This window comes from Amblyomma mixtum, chromosome 3 (genome assembly GCF_055824585.1).
Source record: "Amblyomma mixtum isolate Tamu chromosome 3, ASM5582458v1, whole genome shotgun sequence".
In the NCBI taxonomy this organism is placed as follows: domain Eukaryota; kingdom Metazoa; phylum Arthropoda; class Arachnida; order Ixodida; family Ixodidae; genus Amblyomma; species Amblyomma mixtum.
In genome coordinates, this window is record NC_143014.1 from 407,634,838 (window position 1) to 407,656,139 (window position 21,302).

General features: G+C 51.8%; 1 long non-coding RNA gene and 1 other non-coding gene across 2 annotated transcripts; both read right to left on the reverse strand.

Annotated features, from left to right (window-relative positions):
- Nucleotides 1-9,822: 9,822 nt before the first annotated feature.
- On the reverse strand, nt 9,823-9,904 carry TRNAL-UAG (transfer RNA leucine (anticodon UAG)). Its single transcript has one exon. It is a non-coding gene; the product is annotated as a tRNA-Leu (tRNA).
- Nucleotides 9,905-13,203: 3,299 nt separating this feature from the next.
- On the reverse strand, nt 13,204-18,375 carry LOC149357535 (uncharacterized). The gene is made up of 2 exons (XR_016289909.1): nt 17,995-18,375; nt 13,204-13,482 (listed from the first exon to the last, which is right to left on the reverse strand). It is a non-coding gene; the product is annotated as an uncharacterized LOC149357535 (long non-coding RNA).
- Nucleotides 18,376-21,302: the final 2,927 nt, after the last annotated feature.

Below are 21,302 nucleotides of genomic sequence, written 5' to 3' on the forward strand. Positions count from 1 at the left end.
TAAGAAACAGCTTCAAGTATCAATGTGTCGACAAGTATTCAAAGACTGGTTCGCGCGAAGAACATTAGCTGCAAAAAAAAAAAGATTTTGCTAGGCTGCTTATGGAAGTGATCGTCTCAACGACACCATGGCGTCATTCCAATGCTGAAGTTTTAATGAAACCAGCTGCGCCGACAATGGAGTTCCAGGAAATTGTAGAAATACGTGCGTAAGGATTCGTTTAAACCTTTCAAATATTGCCACGTATCATTTGTAGTGTTTGTTCGTTCACGCTCAAGGCTGCAGGAAAGGGTTGTTATCACTTTTGTTCGTGACGCGAGAAGCGACCGGACTAATCTCGATTGTTCACAGCCATGAACAGCTGCATCTACTTGTTTCTAGATTACTCTAGATGATCTCGACCTGTTATCTCGAAGTTTCCTTGCCGGCTTTAAATTGAACGATGCCGCGAGCAGCGGGCATTCGTAGTTCGACGACCGACGAGCACGCTTGTTGCTTACGCCGCCGCCGAGTGAGTCAGTTCTTTTGCGGGCGCAAGTCAGCCCAAATAAAGAGCTTCGTTTCCAAGACTGGTTGGTGTCTTCCTGACCGCTGGACTGCCGTCACTACAACGTGACATCTGGTGGAGGTGCTGGGTAGCCTCCCATGTTCCGGACACCCCCTACAAGTCGAGACGCCAGCCCTTTGAGTCATCTACCGCAGGACCTGAGTCCAGTCCACCGCGCAAGCCGACGCCTGCAAGGGGACGAACCTGAGTTCGGGATTCTTCCGGACCCTACCCGGAAGCGAAAGCCAGCAGCAACATCTACCATGAGCTTGCCCCAGACGATGACTCCAATCATTCTTCAGCAGCCCCGGGTGCCACCAACCTTCGACGCTTCGCCTGGCGCCGACCCCGAAGAATGGCTGGAACAGTTCGACCGTGTGGCTGCCTTCAACAACTGGGATGATGCTACGAAGCTTAGGTACGTCTTCTTCGCCTTGGAGGGACCAGCAAAAGTCTGGTTTGAGAATGAGGAAGCTAACCTCACGAACTGGGAAACCTTCAAGGAGCAGCTTCTAAAGACCTTCACGAGCGTTGTGCGAAAGGAGAGAGCCCAGCAGATGCTACAGTCTCGCATACAACACCCAAACGAGACCGTTGCTGTGTACACTGAGGAAATGAAGCGTCTCTTCCGGCGTGCCGACGCAAACATGAAGGAAGAAGAAAAAGTAAGGTTGCTCATGCGAGGAGTTAAAGAGCAACTCTTTGCCGGCCTCGTCCGCAACCCACCGAAAACTGTCGCGGAATTTGTAGAAGAGGCATCCACGATGGAAAAAACTCTGGATGCCCGAGCCCGCCAGTATGACCGCCAGCAGCGCATTTTCTCAGCAAGCTGCCTGGACACCGCTAACAGCAATGACCTGCGGGATGTTATACGTCAAGTTGTGCGAGAGGAGCTCCGATGATTGCTGCCAACGGGAACGCAGCCGCAAATTTCATCGCTCACTGACGTCATCCGGGACGAGGTTCAACAGGCCTTGGGTGTGACGCCGACACCCACGCAGCCTCTGCAGCCCCCAGCCATGACTTACGCCGCAGCTGTGCGCCGTCCTGCCCCTCGACGACGGGACCCAAGCCCCTATCGCCCTCAGCCAGCTGCGTTGGACCGCCGCCCACTCGCCCCAACCCGCCCGTCCTACGAGCGACGCGCGCAGCCGAGGAAATGCGACGAGTGGAGAACTCCCGACCAGCGCCGCCCACTATGCTTCCACTGTGGCGAAGCCGGTCACATCCTCCGGCACTGCCCATACAGAAGACTGGGCATCCGAGGGTTCTCTTACGACGCTCCACGACCCCGACCCGGCCAGCGACCAGCCGAAATTGAGGAATTTTTGCGTCGGGAAGAATGCTCACCACCCAGCCACCTATCACGTTCCCCGTCGCCTTCGTCTCCGCGCTTCGTATCTCCGAGCCGAGGCTACGCTGTGCGTGGACGCTCCCCCAGCCCCCGAAGTTTAAACTGAATAAAGCAGCCTCTGGAGGTGAGGTTGCTTCTAAGCGCAAGGACAAAGATCCTCCACCGACGATAACTCCGACGACACCTCCGACGACACCTCCGACGACACCTCCGACGACAACACCGACGACGACAACACCGACGACGACAACACCGACGACGACAACACCGACGACGACAACACCAACGACGACAACACCGACGACGACAACACCGACGACGACAACAGCGACGACGACAACAGCGACGACGACAACACCGACGACGACAACACCGACGACGACAGCTCCGACGACGACGACACCGACGACGACGCGGCCAGACTTGCAGCTTTTACCGTTGCCCAGTGAAGTACCGTCGCAGTACGCCCACCGCAGCCTCACTACTCGACGAAGCCGAGATCGTACACCGAAGACAACGTGCAATGCGAAAACGCGAACAAGTGACCTTGAAGTTATGATCGACGATCACGCGGTTACTGCCTTGGTGGACACCGGAGCTGACTACTCCGTCATGAGTGGGCCACTCGCTGTCCGACTCAGGAAGGTAACAACAACTTGGAATGGCCCGCTGATCCGCACCGCAGGTGGTAACCTGATTACGCCGTCAGGACACTGCACCGCGAGAGTTACTGTAAATGGGAGAACCTACGCGACAACCTTCCTGATCCTTCAGCAATGCTCGCGAGACGTGATTTTAGGAATGGACTTCCTGAATGAACATCGGGCGATCATCAACCTTCGATCCAAGTCGATCAAGCTTTCCACGGACAAAGCCATATCTGCAGCGACGACAGCGACTTATCGCGTTGCCTTAAACGTCCTTGACGAAGTACTGAGCGTGCCGCCCCGATCAAGTGTCTTCGCCTGCATAGGTACTGGAGACGTCGAAACTGCCGAAGGCGTCGTCGAGGGGAACACCCAGTTACTCCTTGATCGAGGACTGGGCGTCGCAAGGGGAGTCGCCCAAATCCGAAATGGCCAAGCCCAGGTGCTGCTAACCAACTTCACCGAAGAATACCGGCATCTAAACAAAGGTACGACGATCGCTTTCCTCGACGAGCTGGCAGACATCAGAGACATATTTGCCCTACCCGACCAACCCGTAGAACCATCTAACCAAGGCCATCAATCAACGTTTGATATCAACCCGGCATTACCACGGAGCAGACAAGAACAAATACGCAGTCTTCTTCAAAAGTACAGCGATTGCTTCTCATCAGCATCGAATGTGCGAAGAACCCGGCTTGCCAAGCACCGCATTTTCACAGACGAACACGCCCGACCACTGCGGCAGAGCCCCTACCGCGTATCGCCGATAGAACGCCAAGCTATCCGCAAGCAAGTAGAGGAAATGCTACGTGACGACGTCATCCAGCCATCAAGGAGCCCCTGGGCAGCACCAGTTGTCCTAGTGAAAAAGAAAGACGGCACCCTTCGCTTCTGCGTCGATTACCGCCGCCTGAACAGCATTACGAAGAAGGATGTCTACCCCCTCCCCCGCATCGACGACACACTGGATCGGCTATGCAACGCTAAGTACTTCTCATCGATGGACCTGAAGAGCGGCTACTGGCAAATTGAAGTCGACGAAAGAGATCGCGAGAAGACTGCGTTCATCACGCCAGACGGACTCTTCGAGTTCAAGGTGATGCCATTCGGCCTCTGCTCTGCCCCAGCGACGTTCCAGCGAGTAATGGATACAGTGCTCGCAGGCTTGAAGTGGCAAATTTGTCTAGTCTACTTAGATGACGTTGTTGTCTTCTCCACAAGCTTTGAAGACCACCTCAGAAGGCTTCGGACCGTGCTGGAAACAATCAAGTCTTCGGGCCTAACACTGAAACCAGAGAAGTGCCACTTCGCCTACGAGGAGCTGCTGTTCCTTGGTCACGTCGTAAGCAAGGATGGAGTTCACCCAGACCCTCAGAAGACGGCTGCGATCGCACAGTTTCCACAGCCTAATGACAAGAAAGCTATACGCAGATTTCTTGGATTGTGCGCTTATTACCGGCGATTCGTCAAGAACTTTTCGCGCATCGCTGAGCCTTTGACCCAACTTACCAAGGCGGACGTGCCTTTTAAATGGGAAACGCCGCAAGAGGAGGCTTTCAAAGAGCTAAAGCGCCGATTACAGTCCCCTCCTGTGCTAGGGCACTTTGATGAAAACGCCGAAACCGAAATCCATACCGATGCAAGCAGTGTGGGCTTAGGAGCGGTGCCCGTTCAGAAAAATGGTGGAGAGGAAAAAGTTATTGCGTACGCTAGCCGTTCACTGTCGAAAGCCGAAGCCAACTATTCGACGACCGAGAAAGAATGTCTCGCCATTATTTGGGCCACGTCGAAATTTCGCCCCTACCTGTACGGACGACCATTCAAGGTTGTGAGCGATCACCATGCTCTGTGCTGGCTAGCCAATTTGAAAGATCCCTCCGGCCGCCTTGCCCGTTGGAGCCTGCGTCTTCAAGAATTCGACATAACTGTAGTCTACAAATCTGGCCGCAAGCATTCCGACGCAGACTGCTTGTCGCGAGCCCCCGTCGACGCAGCAAGCGAAGAAGACGACGACGCTTTCTTAGGACCGGTAAGCGCCAGCAGTTTCGCGGAGCAGCAGCGCTCGGATCCTGACTTGCAAAGCCTAGTTGATTATCTGAAAGGCAAGACCGCATCGCCTCCGCGAGGGTTCAAGCGGCAACTGTCGTCCTTCGTCCTTCACAATAATGTCCTCCTGAAGAAGAACTTCGAGCCGAACAGGACAGTGCATCTTCTTGTCGTGCCCAAAAATCTCAGGCAAGAAATTATGCAGGCATGTCATGATGAGCCGACTGCAGGACATCTCGGGATTGCTCGCACGTTTCACCGCATCCAGGAGAAGTACTATTGGCCACGGCTAGCTACCGACGTTTCCCATTACGTGAAAACGTGCCGTGAGTGTCAGCGACGCAAAACGCCTCCGACTAGACCAGCCGGACTCCTGAACCCCATACCACCGCCAACTAAGCCCTTTCAGCAAATAGGGATGGACCTCCTCGGCCCCTTTCCGACCTCTTCATCAGGAAACAAGTGGATCATCGTGGCCACTGACTACATGACCCGCTACGCCGAAGCAAAAGCGTTGCCTAGTGGTACCGCAACAGAAGTCGCAAAATTTTTTGTCGAGCAAATTCTCCTGCGACACGGCGCCCCTGAAGTGCTCATCACCGACAGAGGGACGGCATTTACAGCGGAGCTGACGCAAGCCATTTTAAACTACAGCCAGACAAGCCATCGGCGGACCACTGCCTATCATCCACAAACCAACGGACTCACCGAGCGTCTGAACAAGACCATCGCAGACATGCTCTCCATGTACATCGACGCCGAACACAAGACGTGGGACTCCATTCTGCCCTACGTGATCTTCGCTTATAATACTGCCGTCCAGGAGACAACCAGGTTTCCCCATTCCAGCTGGTATACGGCAGGAAGCCCACGACAGCACTCGACGCAATGCTCCCGCACGTTTCCGACGAAGACAACCTCGACGTCGCCGCCTACCTTCATCGCGCCGAGGAAGCCCGAAGACTTGCGCGCCTTCGCATTCAAGACCAGCAGCACACCGACGCCCGACGCTACAATCTGCGCCGACGAGACACGCATTACAAGCCAGGTGATCGGGTTTGGATATGGACGCCAGTTCGCCGCCGTGGATTGAGCGAAAAGTTGCTGCGACGCTACTTTGGCCCGTACAGGGTTCTCCGTCGGATCGGTGACCTCGACTATGAAGTCATCCCCGACGCCACGACAGCATCTCAGCGACGCCGCCCACGCCCGGAAGTCGTACATGTCGTACGCCTTAAACCTTACTATGAACGCTAATGGACTCGATGTTTACATTGTCCGTATTTTTCATTTTTTAAGCGTCGAGGCGACGCTTCTTTGGAAGGGGGGTAATGCCACGTATCATTTGTAGTGTTTGTTCGTTCACGCTCTAGGCTGCAGGAAAGGGTTGTTATCACTTTTGTTCGTGACGCGAGAAGCGATCGGACTAATCTCGATTGTTCACAGCCATGAACAGCTGCATCTACTTGTTTCTAGATTACTCTAGATGATCTCGACCTGTTATCTCGAAGTTTCCTTGCCGGCTTTAAATTGAACGATGCCGCGAGCAGCGGGCATTCGTAGTTCGACGACCGACGAGCACGCTTGTTGCTTACGCCGCCGCCGAGTGAGTCAGTTCTTTTGCGGGCGCAAGTCAGCCCAAATAAAGAGCTTCGTTTCCAAGACTGGTTGGTGTCTTCCTGACCGCTGGACTGCCGTCACTACAACGTGACAATAAGTGCGCAATATTGCGCATGCTACAAATTCAAGAAAACAGCCTGAAATTGCTTAGGTTAGCCAACGTATTACCAGCTTTATGGTTATTGGCGATTTCAGTGATGTATCGGAGTATCGACGATGCAATATCAAGTATCTTCACCGGAAATCAATTTTGGTTCGGTATCTTGTACCGGTATCGGAAATACAATTTTTTTGCGGTTTAGGGAATTCGTACCTCACATGCTTTTTTTTTTTTCAAGTATCGTGACCAGCCATACTTCCTCTACGCCGAAGGTCCTGCTGCAGCTGCGCTTCTCTCCATCTCACAAGTTGTTAGCAGTGCTGTGAAGACTGCGGCGATCTGAGCCAATCAGAACGCCGTGCGCTGCAAAACGTGCTCCACGCGCCTCTCACCCCGCGACTGGTGGCTCCACCTCTGGGAAGGAAGGAGCTAAAGTGACCTGCTGCTGCCTGCAGGAGACTGGGACGACTCGGCGGACGTCATGTTTGCGAATGACGGCACACCACTTCGCAATGCTGTGTTCGTGCGGATTTTCTCTGCTGATTTAACCAGTGAATGAAACGCTCGCTGTACATTCAAAACACCATCTCAAACTAGCTTTTTCATTATGGGTAGAAAACAGCGCCAACGGACGAGACAGCGAACAAAAAAACAAACAAATCTTTCTTCCTTTAGGGCTGTTTTCTGCCCAGAATGAAGGCATACCAACTAGCCAAACTATCCATTCCACTACCTTTTTCATAGACTGCAATAATTGTTTAAAAAACATTGTAGGGGACACTTAATCGAATGACGTCATACCGTAGTTGGTTAATTCGCATACATGCAGAAGGTAATTCTCTAAAATAGATTCATAGATCCCTGGGAGTCCTCATGCCCCTCCTGGCGCAGCTGGCGGTGTAGCGCTGATGCGCCACTGCCCTGCGATGGCAGGTGCTGCCACCGTTGGGGCTTGTGAGACCTAGGGTGCCCTTGCCGAGCGACCAATAATTATGTAACTTTCGCCTGCCACGATAAGCAGTTTGCTCACTATCCGCTGCCAGGTTGTCATAATCTGCAAGGTCACGTGACCTAGGTGGCCCAGATGCCTTCTAGGTTGCTCTCTGCAGACCACCTGCCAGAGCCATGCCCGCGATTTTTTGCACATAACGATGACGCCGACAACGTCGGTACCGGAGCAAAACGGGGTCATCGCGTCAACAGTAACAACATTGCTTACATATTAGGAGTATTTGTTGTCTTGCCTAGCTCTGGTTGGACGAGAGGGCTCGGCGTTTCACAATGCTGTAAACAATGAGATGAAGTATCAGCCGGCGCGCGCTTTCTCTTTTTCTTCCTCCCTCTCCTCTTCGTTTTTTTCTGCGCACTCAAGTTTTCCGACTGCGCCCTTTCATTGGTTCCACTCGCGGACGCGCGTACTATCATCATCCGTACTTCCTGACGCATTTTTCTTTCTCTGAAATACGCGGGTTGGATCCTGGCCGCGGTGGTCGAATTTCGATCGAGGCGAAACTCTAGAGGCTCGTGTGCTGTGCGATGTCAGTGCACGTTAAAGAACCCCAGGTGGTCGAAATTTCTGGAGCCCTTCACTACGGCGTCCCTCATAGCCTGAGTCGCTTTGGGACATTAAACCTGCATAAACCATATTTTTCTTTCTCGCTCCTTCTACGCTCTTCTTCGTTGCGTGGGTAGCCCGGGCGCTCTTAATCACTCCTCCTCTCCACTTTTGTCCGTCCTTCTTTCTTCGCCTTACCTCCTTATCATTTATAGCGGCGCTCCCTTCCTCTGCGGCGCGGCTACCGAGCCGGAGTACCTGGGTTCGATTCCGGCTGCGGCGGCCCCGTTACTATGAAGGCGAAACGCGAAAGGCTCCTGTGTGCGGCGCGATGTCAGCGAAAGTTAAAGATCCCCTGCTGGTGGTAATTAATCCGGAGCCCTCCACTACAGTACTTCTGTTTATCTTTCTTTTATTCACTTCCACCGCCCTCCCTTCCCTCACGGCGCGGTTGAGATGTCGACCAAGAATTGACACAACTTCTGCACCTTTCCTTTTCTGATGATCCTTCTTCAGTAAAGTCGAATACAACCGAAGAACGAAGCCGCAGACACCCCGTCAAGAAGGCCCTCCAGCCAATACCATCGACCGAGGTTCATTAAGCCGCGGCTAATCCGATTAAGCCACCTTTAACCCCCCTTCATCTGCCACCCGCTGCGATGTCTTGCTGGCAGGTACAGAATGATTAACCCCGACGTGATGAGAATCGGTCAACGCCATTGGATGGAGGCCTTCCTTTGCGGGCTAAACATTCTGAATCGAACAGCGCGAACACAGACAAGAACAAGAGACGAGAAAGCATACAGACACAGCGACTATTTCCTCGAGCCTTGTGCTTTTCTGTATTCGCGCTGTTCGATAGAGGATGCATAACCAACTAGCCCGACAAAACATTCTAACGTAATTTATTCCTTTCGGGAGGACGTGGCACTTTGTTCTTGAATTGTACCCGACTATAATAGACCTAAAATTCCGGACATCGCCCCTCTAACGCTCAAGAACTAATAGGAATTCAAGTGTGCCGCGTTTCTTCTCAACCTATATGACGTTGTCTTTGACTGGTATCCGCTGTTTTAGCCTAAATGTCTTCTTTCGCTCTGCTTTACCTTCCTTATTATTTTTCAATCATTCTCGGCAACCCCATTTTGACAAATGAGCCTTTATCTTCAAGCATCATAGAAGCAACCTTGATTGAGTCATTGCGATATAGAGAAAATATAGAAAATATAGCAGCGTTCGGGATCAGGTACCCCAAGAGACGCCCACATATACGGTACACCAAGCTAGCTTAAATCCCTGTCACTCGAAATGACCCTGAATCTATCGACTCAAACGGCAATCAAGCGCGGCACACGGCCAATAGTCTATAGAGTTAACGGAGCACCGCGGAACTTTATCGAGATCTCGAAGGCCTTCGAGCGGGGGCTGCGTTTACTCTCAGACGCGGAGCGCACACAGCAACGCACTCGGGAATAATGTTACTGCATTTTGATCTCTGAAAAATTGGTACTTTAAAATATACAACTTATTTGGCAGAAAAAAAAAAAAGGTCGGGCTGAAACACTGCAGCAAGTATAGTACTATCGTTGCTAGCTGTACAAAGCAAAAAACACCAGCTACTTCAAAAGTGCTAGAATGCTACTTCAGCTTATCCAAGACAAGAAAGTTCATTTCAAGAGTGATTAATGTTAACGTAACGAACAAACATTGTTTTTAATATTTCTAGGTTAAACTTGTAAGCTGATTGTTAGCATGCCTGCAAAATTATAGGCGGCGACGGTGGCGGCATAACACCTAGGTGTGAGATGATGGAAACTCACGGCGATCGAGTTTCCCGTCTAGCAGCAACACAACTGTTTGATAGTCATTGAAAATCTCGGATGCTCTCTACTCGATAGCCTTTGAAAGTGCCCGTCGGACAGGGCTATTGTAAAGCAGCAAAAAAAATGCTGGTAGCGGTGGGATTCGAACCCACGCCTCCGAAGAGACTGGTGCCTAAAACCAGCGCCTTAGACCACTCGGCCACGCTACCGATGTTCACTGCGTTCACTTTAGCTCCATGCAAGCAGTTTACTACAGTCAGTAGCAAGTGAAAGAAAAACGTCCTACAGCAAGTTACTCAGTAGGTGTCGACTGTAAGCCAGGGGGACAAAAATTTAGAAGCAAGAAGCTTTCTTTCTCCAAGTAATATCGCAATCGAATTTCCTCTAGAAGATTTTCCCGCAGGAAGGTAATGTGTTTTCCGGCATATAGTGGAGAAGGAAGACGAAGTCGTTCGAGACCGGAATGCTGTCTCTCTGCCTATGAAGTTTTTTTCGTTTTTTGCACAATCAGGGAGGCGCCGCTCCCTCTTCGTGACGGCGATGGAAGCGGAGGACGTTAGGTCTCCTCTGGAACCCGGCGGGTCGGCGGCAGCCGCCCAGAGGAAGCGATTCTACCAATCGAGCGAAGCAAGCAGCCCGGCCCCCCTGCTGTACTAGGCGACAAGCGAAGACTCCTCGGCGGACGACGGGTTCGTCTCAATGATGAGCAAGAAAGCCAAGAGTAGATTGCGTAAGAGTGAGGACTCGTCCTCATCAACTACATCTACCGTCATCACGACGCGTGTTGGATCGGTACATATGGACCTGCTTGTTCCTGAAGCATCCACCGACAACCTCAACCAGCTCAACAGGCAAGCTACGTCGGTGTTCTTCGAGGCTCGCGTCCCGGGAGTGATCAAGGACGTCAGGATCAACAGCCGAAGCAAACTCCTTGCCATCGATGTCACGGAGCGGAGCGCCTTATTGAGTTGCCACCATCAAGAAGATCGCAGACATCCCCGTCCGTTCTCTTCTTCAAAACAATGCCACAACCGCTACCATCATTTGCGACGTCGATGCGACTATCTCTGACTCCAACCTGCTGATACTTATTAAACCAGCGACGAACAGCATCGAAATAACCGAAGTTCACCACATTGGGAAGTCAGGATGCTTCAATCTCACCTTTAAGGGCGACTGTATTTAATCGCATGTGGAGGTTGGCTACTTTCGGCATGCAGTTCCCCGTTCGTCCCGAAACCGCTTGAGTACCGGAAGCGCATGAACATTTGGCATGTCAGTGTAATAACACCATAGCGGGCCCGCGCTGCTGTGCCACCTAGTGGTGATATTTGCCGCCCTACTGTCTTGAAGTGCGCCAACTGCCGTGGCCCTCATGACGCTTCTTCAAAAGTCTGTCCCCGCCTGAAGAAATAACGGGCGGTATTAAAACATACGGTGCGAGACGATTAAACGCACAGAGAGGCCCCAGCCACTGTGAGTCGGCGTCGTTTTCGTCGCCGACGATCTACAAAACAATCGGATGACAGTGCCAGAGAACCCCCATCGTTCCTGCTACTTGTCCTTCCCCTCCACCGAGTAACGTAAGCCCGGTGACTGGCGAAGCCGGACCGAGTGCTTCAGAGGTCATATGGCCACCACTGTCACAGCCACCCTTGACCTCGGTGTCTGAGCAGGCGCCACGTTCTCACTGTCCTACGCCTACAGCTGAGCGAGCCCAAGGCCGAGATCTAGCCCTAGGGGAGGAGGTGCAGGTGATCGCCATCTTGAGGTCCCTTATAAACGCCGTGCGTGTGATGCTGCCTAGTCTTCACTCGCCAGCAGCGTGGAATACCTTGCAGGTACTAGACACGCTTAATACAGTTCTTTCAGCTTTACAGCAACAAACACAATGGATCTTGTAGCATTATCATTTCAAAGCCAAGTCAGAGAAGCATCCATTTTTCATTTGAATGCCCGTAGACTCAATTCCCGCATTTCGGACATTGGAGAATACGTCTACAAGTACAGATTTCCAGTGCTTGTGATTTCTGAGCCCAGTCTACAAAAGCCCACCTGAATTTCTGGATATGAAGCGTTGGCATCCTCCCCGCAGAGGGGAAACAGCAAGGCAATCGTCTACATTCGAAGGGAGCTTACTTATGAGCACCATACGGTTCACCCTCACAACGACAATCAGTACGCCTGTCTAACGCTGAAAAGACGCACCCTGACGTTTACGCTTGTGGGCGCGTACTTGTCTCCGACAGCACGGCTTGATGCCGAGAGGCTGACTTGCTCGCTGTAACACCTGGCCCTTGGATCTTCACTGCAGACTCCAATGCCCATCACGCCATGTGGGTAGGCAGCCGGATGGATTCAAAGGACAGAAGTCTTGTCTATTTCGCCGCTGACCACGACCTAGAATGCCTTAAAGGGATGCTGAAAGGTTTCCCAAAAAAATTGAGTGAAGAGGTACACTTTACAGTTTTCCACCCTCGGAATTCGAATTTCTCATCGAAATTAGGCAAAAGAAAGCGCAAACCTATTTTATTTTGGCGAAAAGTGTCGCAGCAGCCTCGAGCCAGCTCGCGCGCCTCGTTGCCGCCTGTGATTGGCTGGGCGCCTCGTGACGTAAACACTGGCGTTGGCTCGGTGAGCCCGGCTCGGTCGCCGCCGATGTAGTACATGAAGCGCGGCGCGCGGTGTTCCGGTTGTTGGTTTGATGCTTATATCACGATGGAACACATCGAAGATTACCAGGAGGATCTTGGCGTCATCCCCTACATGTACGAACCAATCGCAAAGAGCAAACCGCTCCAAGGAAGCAACGATGCTGGCGCAAGCGGTGCTTTTGGCTTGAACGAAAGCGAAGCGTCAGCATCTCCACGTGTTGGAAATGTCCATTGGTAAGCATACTTTTCTAGCCAAACTTCATTCAGAGATACAATAAATTAATTTTGAAGCGAGCAAATGTAGTATAGCACTGCTCCACGAAATTTTCCTAATGCAATGTAAGCGGGATGCGATCGTCGGCATTGTTGTCTTGCCGCTTGTCGGTGCTGCCGCAAATCTGCTTGTAATCCACACAGACCATTAAGAAGCGCAAGAAGTTATCAGGCTCTTTTTGCACGCAAATTTTATGCTGGCATCGCTTCATGGTCGCTGCGTGCCGGCTCGGTTCATAACACACGCGAAAGACAGAAGTTCGCGGCGCTTTGCGGCAGAACTCGTCGAGGTGACAAACGTGCGCCTTCCGTTCTGCGTGCCAAGATGGGATCTGGCAGTAAATTGAAATCCTTGTTTAGGCGAGTTGCTTCATACTGCAAGCCCTTGTAGGAATATCTCCATCCGTTTGCGGCCGCCTTTATCGCGCTGTTCTCGATGGCCTCGTGCTGCAACCAAGCAGGCCGAATCGCAAGGCTGGCTGTAGCACACGTGGCGAACAATTATATAATATTATTATTAATGTATGAAGCCATGCTGCACTCGGCAATTTTTTACGACTACATGTGTTATTATAAACGTATTCCTGGCAGAACACTTTACTGGTATTGGCTGCATTAGAACTTGAACAGACTTGTCAGCCTTGTCATCACTTTTAGAAAAGTTCGATGGCAGGGTCCTCAGCAGCATCTGCCAGTGGCATTCGACTTGTTGCACAGTCCTGATTTGTATTGCCGTTTGGTGTGGATTCTTGACTGCCTGGTGGTGTGCAGCCTCCAGGTGTGATGTCATTTTCCATGCACTCTTCATTTGCACTATCGTCTGGTGCGCAGTCTTGATCTTGCAGCAGTTCAGCAAGAAACTGAAAGGCATAAGCCACATGATGTTATTGTTCCAAACAGAACAAAAGTGTGCTTCAGTATGAGTAAAATCTGCTGGTTTATTAAATAAACCATTTTGTTGATTGGCGAAGTTAAAAAGGAAAAAGGTCGGATTTGGCCGGTTGGTCCGATCGTACGTTGGTCAGCGGTACTTTGTCCGCTCGTCCGGCGACACGTTGCCGGTTGGGGCAGCCACTCCAGACTTCTTCAGACAAAACTGATTTAATCAAGACGAGACCGAAATACAAACACTTAAAGAAAAGGCGGTTTAAAGAAAGGCTGTTAAAAAAAGGCCGTCGAAAAGCGGCCGAGACTGGGACTCGGCGCGCTCCCCCCGCTCTTTGTTTGCAGCGGTTTTTATCCCCTCGATAATTGGGCGGAGCTTTAATAAACCGGCTCTCGCCCAATTCCAACCAATACTGCTGCAGTGGCACTGCGCATACAAGTAGGCGGAGCCCAGTGCACGCCAGGGCCCGACTCTGGAGGCGCCACTGCTTAGCTAGACAGTCGGGGGTTTAAGGAGTCGTCGACCTTATTGTCCCCCACCCGCACTTCTATGTTTGTCAAGGGATCCTTTCAAGGGGTCGTCGGCCCCTTGGTCCCCGACAAGGCGGTCGCGGTCTTTCCCGCAGCCTTGGACGGCATCCGAAGCGCGCGACCCGCTGTCGCCATTCCTAACCCCTGCCGACTTCAGACGGACACGGTAGGGGGGGAATTAGCCTACGGGCGCCGTAGGCTTCTGCCTTAACACCTCCCCACCAAGAATGTTGGGTGGACGCTCGCCGTACACACAACATACCAAAGCGCGCAAAAGTACAAAAGACCCGGCCGTGAACAGCAAAAAAAAAAAAACAGCACAAAAAAAAACGGATCTCAACTGAGCGCTGTACGAACAACATAAAAAAGGAGCGCTTCTGCGTCCTACTAACAACTGCACAAAGAGCATGTTCAAGACCACATGATGCATGCATCAACACTCACACTCCTTAACTTCTTTTCACAAGCAACCACAACAGTCGAAACACTTGTAACATGGGAGTCCAACATCAATGCACTTGAGTTCACAGTCCACCACGTTCCCCCATGTTCCCCCACTCTCACCCACTGCCCCATTGTGTGCCCGAGCCAAGGAACATTTTTACGCTTTATGCGACCTGGCAGTGGCAGAGTGGGCTAAGGCTGAGGACATTGGCATTCGTCGCTATCCACCAGGATCGAACCCCTGATCGGTTCTCATAATAGTAAACATTACGTGCCGCAGCGTGCACAATCCCCACATTCTTCCTGCTTTCCGCGGTCGCTCATCTCCTACCGCAGTGGAGCCGCCGCCCGTGTGCGCATACGGTGCACAAGCCTCCGCACAAGGCTCTAAGTGCTTGTGCCTAGAGGGCCCTCTTGAATGTGCCATGGCCAGCTCAACCAATTCATCGTAACTGCCCTCTAGGTTTGCGATCCACCTGCTGCGGAGACCCGCCAGGAGATTGCAGGATGGGTCGCGTTTCGACCCTATCAGCGGCGGTGTATCTTCGTCTCCTTCAGAGAGTGAGATGAATTCGTCGTCTTCGTCACTGCTCAGACTCCTTTCATTGACCGCCATACTCATTGCGGTGTTACCTGAATCCGAGTTTCTCGGATCGGAACAGTCTGGCTCACCCAGCTGTTCTTCCGGCTTCTCGGAAGCTACAGCCTGTGCTACGGATGCTTTCTGAGCCATGCCGCTCTCGCCACACCCTGCTTTACATACTGCCGCTTCAGCTGGCAACAAAATGTCGCGCTGGGCAACCCGACCGGCCGAGCATTCCACGTCGTCGCGCTCATCAGTGCCATTAGTATCACTAACAGCATGCTCGCCTGCCTCGGAAAATACGACCTGCACTGTCTGATCACTGGCCGAATTCTTCTCAGGCACATCCGTGGAGCTCACCTCCACCTTGGGATTCAAAGACTCCTGGTCTTTGTCAACAATAATGCCTGACTCCACAACTCGCGGCTCCTCGACGCTAGTGATCGCTGCCCTGTCTGCAGGAACCCGAGGTTCCTCTTGACTGCTCTCTAACGGAACCGACTGCATGCCGCTGCTGCTATCCGCTTTACTCACTACTTTGATCAGCGTTTGATCAGCGTGCCATACAATACGGTAGGACGGCAACTGTGACGTCTCCGTCAGTGCACTGGCCGCTCTCCGTGAGCGTTCCTCCTTCAAAATCCTTTTCTTCTCCTGCCGTAGCTTCTCTTCGGCTATCGCTAACTGACGCTTGAGGTCTAGAATGTACGCGTCGCTCCTCTCTTTTGCTCTGGCTCGCTCAGCCTCTGACATTGGGGCTCGCTCATGGCCATCCCAACATCCACAGCCATAACCACTTCGCCAGCCTAATGTACTCATTGCGCCTCGGTTACTTTAACCTTGCGGCTCAAGCACTCCCGAGGCAAGTAAAGTGAGACTGGAGAAACTCACTCTGTTATCGGGCTATCGATCATGGCACTTGCAGCGCAGCAGCGGCAGGTTGCGTCCATAGGCGCAGAGGAGTAGCCGGCATCCAGGGCTCGCAGTTGTCCCACCACGTCCTCGCAGTGGACGGAGTCGCCAATCTCAGGTGCCGCCGAGGTCGCGGCGCTTCGCTCCGTCGGTCTCGCTTCGCTCGCTCCTTGGCGCTGTCGCGGAGTCTTGGCTCCGAGGCCTCGCGGAAGGGTATCGCCTCACTTGGACCTTGGTCCCCGGGACTCTTCACCAAGGTAATTGCCCCGTCAGGCTTCCGGAAGGTAGTGCCTCCAACCGCTCGCAGAAAGCCGCTCGGACTATCCTGGTCACGGCACCAGTTAAAAAGGAAAAAGGTCGGATTTGGCCGGTTGGTCCGATCGTACGTTGGTCAGCGGTACTTTGTCCGCTCGTCCGGCGACACGTTGCCGGTTGGGGCAGCCACTCCAGACTTCTTCAGACAAAACTGATTTAATCAAGACGAGACCGAAATACAAACACTTAAAGAAAAGGCGGTTTAAAGAAAGGCTGTTAAAAAAAGGCCGTCGAAAAGCGGCCGAGACTGGGACTCGGCGCGCTCCCCCCGCTCTTTGTTTGCAGCGGTTTTTATCCCCTCGATAATTGGGCGGAGCTTTAATAAACCGGCTCTCGCCCAATTCCAACCAATACTGCTGCAGTGGCACTGCGCATACAAGTAGGCGGAGCCCAGTGCACGCCAGGGCCCGACTCTGGAGGCGCCACTGCTTAGCTAGACAGTCGGGGGTTTAAGGAGTCGTCGACCTTATTGTCCCCCACCCGCACTTCTATGTTTGTCAAGGGATCCTTTCAAGGGGTCGTCGGCCCCTTGGTCCCCGACAAGGCGGTCGCGGTCTTTCCCGCAGCCTTGGACGGCATCCGAAGCGCGCGACCCGCTGTCGCCATTCCTAACCCCTGCCGACTTCAGACGGACACGGTAGGGGGGGAATTAGCCTACGGGCGCCGTAGGCTTCTGCCTTAACAGGCGAGCTCCGTGCGAAGTGAGATCATTTATTATATACCAGGTGTTCCTTTAGAAGGTCCAAAATTTATTTAAAAAAATGGGTAACTAACCTTGTATTAATTTTATACCTGGGGCTATATTGGGGGATACGGCAGACACCAGTAATAGGCAGAAGGCTTCCATTAGCTCACTAAAATGCATATCTTAATTAAATTTTTATTTTCATATTATGTTGTATTTCATATTATGTTGTATTTGCAGATTTGGAGCACCTCCTGCAAATACTATAGGCAAGCAAAAAAGATCACTTTAAAAACCCTGACAGGCAACTTCAAGCGCTAACACAGAATCAGCGGCCGCGTCCGACGTAGATCGCTCAAAAAAAAAGTGTGCGCTTTGGGGCCGGACTGCAAGCGCCATGACTGCGCACATTGGGCGCTGACGAGGCCGCTATCAGCCAGGCCCCAGGCGAAAACAAATTCAAAACGAAACGCCGCGCGCCCGTATACCAGAAACATGTGCAAACAGTTTTCTCGGCGCTCCGACCACGAAGAAAAATGTGCCGCGTACTACTCCCTATGTTCTCGCCACTGAGGGCTACGCATGAATCCTAGAATATCCGAGCTCCAACATAATTGAGTAAAGAGTCTGCATATAACGTCTTTTCACGTGCTCGCTTACCGAACGAAGTTCTCTGCTCACGCGCGGCGCGCAGTCTCTGGTTGTGAGGCGCACTTCGCGTCGCTCCACCTCTTGCAGTATTAATAGCAGTTTAACGATTTTTACTCAGCCAAAAAATTTAGGGCCGAGTTCTGATATGAGTAATGCTTTACGAGATGCATGATGCATGCCTGCAAGCATAACAGCTAAGCACTTATTTTGTAAGCTGCAGTTTGCTGCCGTCCTGACATTCTCATTCCAGCGCCGTTCATCTCACTACTACCGGAAGTCTTGCATCCACAAAATTACGCGCCATACACTACACAGAACACCGGTTCGCGCAGTCAAATTCTCATAGAGTTAAACACAAATTCTTACCTCGAGCTTCCTCCTTTTCGGGAAAGCTGGCCTCGGTGGCGGTGACGAGCTCCTGTGCGCGAAGACAGACGGTATTGCGCCGGGTTTCAGTCCAGCTGACTTTGTTGACAGGCCCAATGAACGCATTATCGACAGGCTATGGTTATAGTCTTCATCACGAAAGTGGTCAGAGCATAGCACTGTAGTCTTTGAGGGCTTGAAATCCCTTCGCTTCACAGCAGCGACCCACCTCGCGGAAAGCTTCTTATTTTGCGGGAAATTATGAAAGACCACATCGTCGCGGCCGCTGGTGTTAGTGCAGCCGAAGGCTGCGCAGAACACCGGCATGATGGTCCACCGCTTCACTCGATGCTGCCCACGTTTCTGTACGTCACCACAAACATAAAAAAGCACAAATACAGGAACACACGGCAGATCGAAGCAGCGTACGATGGCACGCACGCAGAAACAAGCACGGTCGCGGAGGCTGCATGGCGACGGAACACCAATGTTTACGTCACCACCCCACGGTTTCCGGTTTCGGCTCGCATCGTCAGGGTCATCAGCAGCGCTCGGCGGACAGCGTGGGGCGGAGCTACCGCGCAATTTTAAATGGCGATTACGTCGCTCCTAAGTGATTAATCTGCAAAAAAATTTCACCCGCATGATTTTTAAGGTTCCCACATCCATACGTGAGCATCTTAATGAATTCGAAAATCTCTTCAGCTTCCCTTTAACGACGGTTCTCCAACGTACATTCGTGGACTGTCTTACAGCAGCTGTCTGGACTTGGCGTTTGTGTCTCGCTGCCTTACGAGACGTGTCCAGTGATTTGCCGATGTAGAAACGCATGGAAGTGACCACATTCCCACATATATTATTTTTCTTGGTCTGGCTGGTTGCATATGTACCAAACGTTTGCAACGTGTAGACTGGTCTATGTCGAAAACCCTTATGAAATATACCTGCAGAGAAGACAATACAACAGGTATTGCAGAGCGCATCAAGGCGGCTACGGGAAACGCGAGATGCTTCTTCACTCCACTGCCAAAGGTCACAGACTTCGATGTGGAGCTGCAGCACATCCGATCACTTTGACGAAGAGCAGAACGAAGATACTGGCGCAGAAAGTCGCTCCTCGACCTCAGGGATGCAAGGCACACGCAGAAGAAAATATAGAACAGAATTCAAATCTTGCATGCTGACCATTGAAAGACATTCTGTGAATAGCTGGATCCACGAACGCCTCTCTCACGCATTTGGAGTGGGCTGCGTGGTCTACGAACATCTCCTCACCAGCTTCACCCATTCAAGTCTCTGGCACTTCACCAAGAACGCAGCGAAGCGGAGATTGTGAAGACTTTTGGGCACGAATAGTAGGCCGCAAGAACTCATCCATAACTCTGAATTGCTATGAAGTGCCCAGTTCTAGGGACTCGCAAATGGACCTCCTTTTCTCCATGGAAGAACTAGACGCCGCCATGGCTGTTTGCAGACGGTCATCGTCCCCGGGTCCCGATGGAGTAAAAAAAATTGCGCCTCTCCCGTAACCGAGAGTAGAGTAAGCATGAAATGTTTACGGGCCTAACACAGGCTCCATTGCTCGGCTTAAGCAGCTGTGACGGTGTCGGCATTGAAATCCAGGACAATGCAGAAGCGTACGCGGACACGACGAGACGCAGGCCTGACAAGGATGTATATGCAGCACGTTCGAATACTCCGCGAGCGTGTATACATCTGCCTGCCAGAGGGGGAAAGGGCTTGAAGGCCAAGCGGCCGGTCTTTTACATGCGTGAGTGTGGGACCGCAGCGCCATCCTTGGGGAGGGAGCGAAAGTTTTCCGCCGAAAGCCCTTCTCGCCCTCTTCCTCTAAGCGGCCTTCTCTCAAAGCCCATAACAGATCACGTATGACAACGAAGTGTATTGTGGCATGTATGTGCTTTTTCCACGCGTTATTAGAAATCGGAAATTATAATTCCGTGCATTATCAAATGCACAGCTCGACTGATATCTTGATAAACATTGAGAAGACACTGGCAGCAGTTATTTTTTGTGACTCGTTTGGAGAGCAACCGGCGCTTGTATGCCGGTCCCGTAGGAGGGCTTAGAGAGTCTCGTTGAATCTCGTTAAGTCTCGTACGGTGCCCGGATGTTCTCGTTTCAGAGCCCGGATGAGTGGAAATCAGAGCCCGGATGAGTGGAATTCAGTGCCCGGATGATGGCTATCGGTCTCGGCGTGACGTCACCACAATGCCGACAACGGGAGCTAAAAGCATTTCATGCTTAATACTCTGCACTTGCAAACCTTGGTCAGGAGGCTGGACGTGCTCTTTTAGGCCATTTCAACTGATCATGATTTGCTGGTACAGTTCCGGATGCGTGGAAATCAAGTCGTCTAGTTCCGGTCCTTAAACCCGGAAAATCACGGCTTGACTTTGCATCGTGTCGTTCAAATGCGTTGGCTAGCTGCGCGGGCAAACTCATGGAAAAGAAGGTACTTAAACGAATTGAGTGGTATCTAGAGCGCTAACAAATATACCCAGATGAAATGTCGGGGTTTCGAGGTGGACGTTCGTCTATTGATAGCGTGATTCACCTGGTGTCATCAGTTCAACATCAGAGACATCTGAAGCGCTTGACCACGGCGTTGTTTCTGGATGTTAAAGGGGCATAGGACGACGTCACTCATCAAGCATTTTTCACGCTCTGGAATCTGCAGAACTTGGTGGTCGCATGTTCTGATGGATACGCAATTATTTATCCAACAGATCCCTCTTTATTCAGAACGAGGATGAACCAACGTCTTCACATTTCACTTCCCGTAGGGTCCCACAGGGTGGGGTACTTAGTCCAACGCTTTTCAACCTTGCACTTTTCGGCCTTAGCGACGTACTACCACAGTCGACGCAACCCTCAGTCTATGCGGACGATATCTGTATCCGGGCATCAGGAGCTACGCGACCACAAGTTAGAGCAAGGCTTCAAAAGGCGGCCAGCATTCTTACGGCCTACCTCCGCCTGCAAAGCATAGAGGTTTCTACTAAAAAATGTTCCCTTGTTGCCTTTACACGCAAGAGAATGTATCATTACCCCGCATGCACAAATGGCTCAACAATAACCTGCGAAATAAGCCATAGCTTCCTTGAAGTAATCATTGATCGTAACCTATCATGGAGCCCACATGTCTCGTACATGAATAGGCGACTGACATCGAACGTTCCCGTTCTCTCCTTTCTTGGAGGGAAGTCGTGAGGCGCATCCGTGCAGTCGATGCTCCAGCTGTACACCGCATTATTCATGGGATACCTTTGGTAAAATCTTCCTGCACT